At 41.8% G+C, this 7743-nt stretch overlaps 1 long non-coding RNA gene across 1 annotated transcript in view; it reads right to left on the bottom strand.

The window, feature by feature from the left end:
* The window catches only part of LOC119469384, a 71469-nt gene that overhangs the window by 57833 nt on the left and 5893 nt on the right, over window positions 1-7743 (bottom strand). The window contains exon 3 of the long non-coding RNA XR_005198175.1: window positions 7559-7693. This is a non-coding gene — a long non-coding RNA (uncharacterized LOC119469384). The remainder of the gene's footprint in view (window positions 1-7558; window positions 7694-7743) is intronic.

Raw genomic sequence — 7743 nt, forward strand, 5'->3', positions numbered from 1 at the left:
TAAAAAAAAAAAGCAAAGAGGATCACTTGAGCCCAGGAGTTCAAGGCTGCAGTGAAGTATGATCATACCATTGTACTCCAGCCTGGGCAACAGAGAAAGATCCTATGTGTAAAGGAAAAGAAAAGAAAAGAAAGGAAAAGAAAAAAAGAAAGAAATTGGAAAGCTGATCCTAAAATTCATATGAAAATTCAAGGACAGCCAAAATAATCTTGAAAAAGAACGAAGTTAGAGGACTCTCACTTCCTGATTTCAAAACTTACTACAATTACAGTAATTAATAAGACAGTGTGATCTAGCATAGTGACAGACATACAAATCAATGGAATAGAAAGTCCAGAAGTTAAACTTTATGTTTATATTTTATGGTCAATGCTTTATTTTTTTTTTTTTCAGAGATGGGGTGTCACTATGTTGCCCAGGCTGGCCCTGAACTCCTGGGCTAAACTGATCCTCCTGCTTCAGCCTCTCTAGCAGCTGGGACTACAGATGGGTGTCACCATGCCTGGTCTATGGTCAACTGATTTTTGATAAGGTTGCCAAGACAATCCAATGGTAAAAGGAGCATTTTTCAACAAAAGGTGCTGAGAAAACTAGATATCCATGTCCGAAGAATAAACTTGTACCCCTACTCTCACACGATACACAAAAGTTACCTCAAAATGGACTGAGTACAGTGGGTCACGTCTGTAATTCCAGCCCTTTGGGAGGCTGAGGTGGGAGGATCACTTGAGCTCATGAGTTTGAGACCAGCATGAGCAATACTGGGAGATCTCATCTCTACAAAAAATACAAAAGTTAGCTGGGTGTGATGGCTCACACCTGTAGTGTCAGCTACTCGGGAGGCTGAGGTGGGGGGATCACTTGAGCCTAGGAGGTCAAGGCTGTAGTGGGCTGTGATCACGTCACTGCACTCCAGCCTGGGTGACAGAATGAGACCCTGTCTTGAAACAAAAATAACTCAAAATGGATCACTGTCCTAAATGTAAGAGCTAAAATAATAAAATTCCTAGAAGAAAACATAGGAATAAACCTCTGTCACCTTGAGTTAGACAATGATTTACTGGATATAACACCAAATGCCCAAGTGACAAAAAAATAGGTAAGCTGGACATCACTGAAAGTAAAAACTACTGTACATCAAAAGATACCATCATAAAACGAAAAGACAACCCACAGAATGGGAGAAAATACTTGCGATTCATATTATCTGACAAAGGACTTATATTATATCCAGACATATAAAGAAATCCTGGCTGGGCATGGTGGCTCACACCTGTAATCCCAGCACTTTGGGAGGCTGAGGCGGGCAGACTGCCCGAGCTCAGGAGTTGGAGACCAGCTAGGCAACACGGTGAAACTCCATCTCTACTAAAATACAAAAAAAAAAAAGAAAAAAAAAAAATTGGCCAGGCAGGGTGGTATGTGCCTGTAGTCCCAGCTACTTGGGAGGCCGAGGCAGGAGAATTGTTTGAACTCAGGAGGCAGAGGTTACAGTGGGCCAAGATCACACCACTGTACTCTAGCTTGAGCGACAGAGCAAGACTCAATCTCCAAAAAAAAAAAAAAAAAAAAAAAAAAAAAAAAAAAAAAAAAGAAAGAAAAAAAAGAAGTCCTGCAACTCAGTAATAAAAAGACACATAATCCAATTAAAAATGGGCCACGAATTTGAATAGACATTTCTCCAAAGATATACAAACACATAAAAGACCATTCAGTATCATGAATTATTAGGGAAATGAAAATTAAAAGTATAATAAGACACCATTTTCATACTCACTAGGATGGCTATAATAAAGAAGACAAACAGAAAGTGTTTATGAGGATATAGAGAAATTGAAACCTTCATACATTGCTGGTAGGAATGTAAAATGGCATAGCCACTTTTGCAAACAGTTTGATAGTTCCTCAAAAAGTAAAATGTAATGCCAGGCGCCATGGCTCACACCTATAATCCCAGTAGTTTGGGAGGCCGAGTAGGGCAGATTACTTGAGCCCAGAAGTTCGAGACCAGTTCAGGCAACATGGCAAAATTCCATCTCTACAAAAAATACAAAAATTACCCAGGTGTTGTGGCACATGCCCATGGTCCCAGCCACTCAGGAGGCTCAAGTGGGAGGATCACTTGAGTCCAGGAGGTGGAGGTTGCAGTGAGCCAAGATCGAGCCACTGCATTCCAGTCTGGACGACAGAGTGAGACCCTGTCTCAAAAAGAAAAAAAAAGTTAAACACAGAGCCACCATATGACAGCAATTCTACTCCTAGCTATCCACCCAAGAGAAAACAAAACATATATCCGCACAAAAACTTGCACACAAATGTTCAGAGAAACATGAGTCATATTGGCCAGACACGAAAGCAACTGAACTGACCAACTGAGGAATGGATAAACAAAATGTGGTCGGTCCATACAACAGAATATTATTTGGCAATAGGAAGGAATGATATATGCAACAGCATGGATGGACCTCAAAACGTTTTGCTAAGCGAAAGAAGCCAGCCATCAAGACCAGTTGTATGATCGCATTTAGATGGAATATCTAGAATAGACAAATCTCTAGATAGAGACAGAAAGTATATTAGTGGGTGGCTAAGACTGGGGAGAAGACTAACAGGAAGTGACTGCTAATGAGTATGAGGCTTCTTTGGTGGGGGAGGGGGACAAAAATGTTCTAAAATTGATCATGTTTGGGAGGCCGAGGCGGGTGGAACACTTGAGGTCAGTAGTTTGAGACCAGACTGGTCAACATGGCAAAATCCTGCCTCTACTAAAAATACAAAAATTAGCTATGTGTGGTGGTGCCCGCCTGTAATCCCAGCTACTTGGGAGGCTGAGGCAGGAGAATCACTTGAACCAGGAGGCAGAAGTTGCAGTGAGTCAAGATTGCACCACTGCACTCCAGCCTGGGTCACAGAGTGAGACTCTGTCTCAAAAAATAAAAATAAATAAATAAAGCTACTAAACAGTATACTTTTATTTATTTATAACAGTATTTATTATTATTTTTAACAGTACCCTTTAAAAGGGTGAATTTTACTCAGGAGGTTGAGGCCAGAGGATCACTTGAGCCCAGGAGTTTAAGTCCAGCCTGGGCAATATAGTAAGACCCTGTCTCAAAAATAAATAAATAAAAGGTGAATTGAATGATATGTGACATATATCTCAATGAAGTTGCAACGAAAAGATGGAAGAAGTAACAGAATGTCTATGTGCTAATGAGAATGATCTTGCAGAGAGGGGAAAACTGGTGGAACCATGTCCTCAAGTAGGTCAGAGACAATGGGATCAAGTGGCAAAGTAGAGAGAGACTAGATTTTGATGACAGTAGGAGCAGCTTATCTAGAAAAGAGACGAAGGCAGAGTATATGTGTACAGATGCTATGTGGTGGTTGGATGTCATGGTGGGAATTGGTAGATGTTTTATTCCAATGGTTTTCGTTTTTTTCAGTCAAGTAAGAAGCCTGAGTATAAGGATGGGAGAGGAAATGTTGAAGATTTCAGGAGCGAAGGTATGAAACAATCTAGGAGGGCAGGAGAGGAAATGAAATGGAGCAAACAGAGAGCTGGATTTAGCCAAGACTGAGGCTATGCCCTGTAAAGTGGATGGTAAGTACACTGAAGTGACAGAGGGCAAAGGGAAGTGAGACTGTCTGTCCAGGAATGACTGTAACAGTGGGCCGTGGAATCTAAGCTGATTAAAGGAGGAACATGCGAGCATGGGGGAAGTGAAGGAAGTGAAAACGTTCAGTCCCACTGGGGTTGAAGGACTGCTGGAGCTGGAGTACTAGCTGAGGTGGGCTAGAAAAATAGGAGGTACTGGCTAGAGAGCAGGATGCCTGAAACTAAGAATACGGAAATAATGCAGTCACAGGTACTGATAAGATCAAAGGTCAGGCCCAATGTGGTGGCTCACGCCTGTAATCCCAGCACTTTGGGAGGCTGAGTAGGGTGATCACTTGAGGTCAGGAGTTCGAGACAAGCCTGGCCAACATGGTGAAATGCCGTCTCTACAAAAATACAAAAATTAGCTGGGTGTGGTGGCAGGCACCTGTAGCTACTCTGGAGGCTGAGGCAGGAAAATCACTTGAACCCAGAAGGCAGAGGCTGCAGTGAGCTGAGATTGTACCACTGCACTCCAGCCTGGGTGACAGAGTGAGACTCTGTCTCAAAAAAAAAAAAAAAGAGTCAGACTATTGGAGTAGGTAGCTGAGGTGGGAATGAAAGGCAAGATCATTGTGGGGTAGCAAATCACAGAACTGATAGATAAAAATACTGGAAGGATCATCTATAAAGATATTAAAATCACCAAGAATTAGGACTGGACCAGTGTTAAAAAGAATGACAGTGAGATCATAATGTAGTAATGGTAGTGACAGAGGCAGATATGTGTGTATGTCTGTATATGATGATACAGAGTGGTAGCTGATGGTATATTCTGATGATTTGAGATTTACAACAGGGTGGTTGATATTTATATAATCTCAAAGTATTAAATCACTTATTAATCATGAAGGAAAAAAGACGAACTACAGTGGAAAAACCTGACAGACACCACCTTAAACAAGGACTCAAAGTGAACAAAACCAGTATCAGGACAAAATGACATCACATGCCTCCCGATAGGAAGCACTGAAAACATAACTTCTCTTCTGCGGTATTCTCACCAAAATTACATAACTTGAATATAAGCACAGTGTAACTTGAGACAAATCCAAATTCTATGAAATAACTGTCCAGGACTCTTCTAAATGGTCAAAATCATAAAAGACAAAGAAAGACTAAAGAACTGTTCCATACTGTTAAAGCCTAAGGAAGCATGATGACTAAATTTAATGTGGGAGCCTGAAAGGAATCCTTGAAAAGAAAAGTGGCACTAGTGGAAAAACTGATGTAATCTAAATAAACCCTGCAGTTTCATTAAGAGTACAGGCAGTAGCTCATTTATTGTGTTGCACTTTATTGCACTTCACAGATACTATGTCTTTTACTAATTGAAGGATCATGGCAATGTTACATTGAGCAAATCTATTCGTACCATTTTTCCAACAGCATGTATTCACTTAGTGTCTCTGTCTTACATTTTGGTAATTTTCACATTTCAAACCTTTTCTTATATCTGTTATGGTGATCTGTGATCAGTGCTTTTTTTTTTTGAGACAGGGTTTCAAGACTGTTGCCCAGGCTGGAGTACAGTCGTGTGATCCCAGCTCATTGCAGCCTTTGCCGCCTGGGCTCAAGCGATTCTCCTGCCTCAGCCTCCCCGAGTAGCTGGGACTAGAGGCACATGTCACGACGCCCAGCTTAATTTTTGTATTTTTTGCAGAGACAGAATTTCACCATCTTTCCCATGCTGGTCTTGAACTACTGAGTTCAAGCAATCCGCCCACCTCAGCCTCCCAAAGTGCTAGGATTATAGGCGTGAGCTACTGCACCCTGCCTAGATCAGTGATCTTTCGTGTAACTATTGTAATTGTTTTAGGGTACCATGAACCGAACCCATATAAGATGGCAAACCAGGCTGGACGCGGTGGCTCACGCCTGTAATCCCAGCACTTTGGGAGGCCAAGGTGGACGGATCACAAGGTCAAGAGATCGAGACCATTCTGGCTAACATGGTGAAACCCTGTCTCTACTAAGAATACAAAAAATTAGCTGGGCATGGTGGTGCATGCCTGTAATTCCAGCTACTCAGGAGGCTAAGGCAGGAGAATTGCTTGAACCCGGGAGGCAGAGGTTACAGTGAGCCGAGATGGCGCCACTGCACTCCAGCCTGATGACAGAGCGAGACCCTGTCTCAAAAAAAAAAACAACAAACAAACAGAAAAACAAAACAAAAAAAACAAGATGACAAACTGAACTGACAAATATGTATGTTCTGACTACTCTACTGACGGGCTATTCCTCCGTCTCTCTCCCTCTCCTCAGGCCTCCCTATTCTGAGACACAACGATATTGAAATTAGGCCAATTAATAACCCCACAATGGCTTCTAAGTATTTGAGTGAAAGGAAAAGTCTCAACGTCTCTTATTTTTTATTTTTATTTTTTAGAGATGGGGTCTTGCCATCTTGCCCAGGCTGGTCTAGAACTCCTGGGCTCAGACAATCCTCCCGCTTCAGCCTCCCAAACGGCCAGGATTATAGGCATGAGCCATTGCACCCGGCCTTCAACATCTCTCACTTTAAATCAAAGGCTGGAAATGATTAAGCTTTGTGAGGAAGGCATGTTGAAAGCCTAGATAGGCGAAAAGCTAGGCTTCTCGCGCTGAACAGTTAGCCAAGTTGTCAATACAAAGGAAAAGTTTTTGAAGGAAATTAAAAGTGCTATTCCAGTGAACACATGAGTGATAAGACAGTAAAACAGTGTTATTGTGGATATAGAGAAAGTTTTGGTGGTCTGGCTAGACAATCGAACCAGCCACAAGATTTCCTTAAGCCAAAGCTTAATTCAGAGCAAGGCCCTAACTCTCTTCAATTCTAATGAAGGCTGAGAAAGGTGAGGAAGCTGCAGAAGAAAAGTTGAAAGCCAGCAAAAGTTGGTTCATGAGGTTTAAGGAAAGACGCCATCTCCATAACATAAAAGAGCAAGGTGAAGCAACAAGTGCTGATGTAGAAACTGCAGGAAGTTATGTAGAAAAATCTAGCCAAGACAGTTGATGAACCACAGATTTTATTTTTACTATTATTATTTTTTTAAGACAGAGTTTCACTCTTCTTGCCCAGGCTAGAGTGCAGTGGTGCAATCTCGGCTCACTGCAACCTCCGCCTTCCAGTTTCAAGTGATTCTCCTGCCTCAGCCTCCTGAGTAGTTGGGATTACAGGCACCTGCCACCACGACTGGCTAATTTTTGTATTTTTAGTAAAGATAGGGTTTCATCATGTTGGCCAGGCTGGTCTCAAACTCCAGACTTTGTGATCCTCCCGCCTCAGCCTCCTAAAGTGCTGGGATTACAGGCGTGAGCCACTGCACCCGGCCAACAGATTTTCAATGTAGATGAAACAGCCTTATGTTGGGAGAAGATGCCATCTAGGACTTTCATAGCTAGAGAGAAGTCAATGCCTGGCTTCAAAGTTTCAAAGGACAGGATGACTCTCTTATTAGAGGCTCATGCAGCTGGTGACTTTTAACTTGATGCCAGTGTTCATTTACCATTCTGAAAATCCTAGGGCCCTTAAAAAAATGTACTCTGCCTGTGCTCTATAAATGGAAAAACAAAGCCTGGACAACAGCAAATCTGTTTATAGCATAGTTTACTAAACACTTTAAGCCCACTGCTGAGACCTTGGTACTCAGATAAAAAGATTCCATTCAAAATATTACTGCTCATTGACAATGTACCTGAACACCTAAGAGCTCTGATGGAAATGTACAAGGAGATTCATGCTGTTTTCATGCCTGCTAACACAACATCCATTCTGCAGCCCATGTATCAAGGAGTAATACTGACTTTCAGGTCTTATTATTTAGAAAATACATTTCGTAAGGCTATAGCTGCCAAAGACAGTGATTCCTTTGATGGATCTGGGAAAAGTAAATTGAAAATATTCTGGAAAGGACTCACCATTCTAGATGTCATTAAGAACATTTGTGATGCATGAGAGGAGGTCAAAACATCAACATTAACAGGAGTGTAGAAAGTTAACTCCAACCCTCAGGGATGACTTTCAGGGGTTCAAGACTTCAACAGAGGAAGTAACTGCAGAGATGGTGGAAACAACAAGAGAATCAGAATTAGAAGTGGAGTGT

The sequence above is a fragment of the Cebus imitator genome, unplaced genomic scaffold (genome assembly GCF_001604975.1).
Source record: "Cebus imitator isolate Cc_AM_T3 unplaced genomic scaffold, Cebus_imitator-1.0 Scaffold640, whole genome shotgun sequence".
Classification (NCBI taxonomy): Eukaryota; Metazoa; Chordata; class Mammalia; order Primates; family Cebidae; genus Cebus; species Cebus imitator.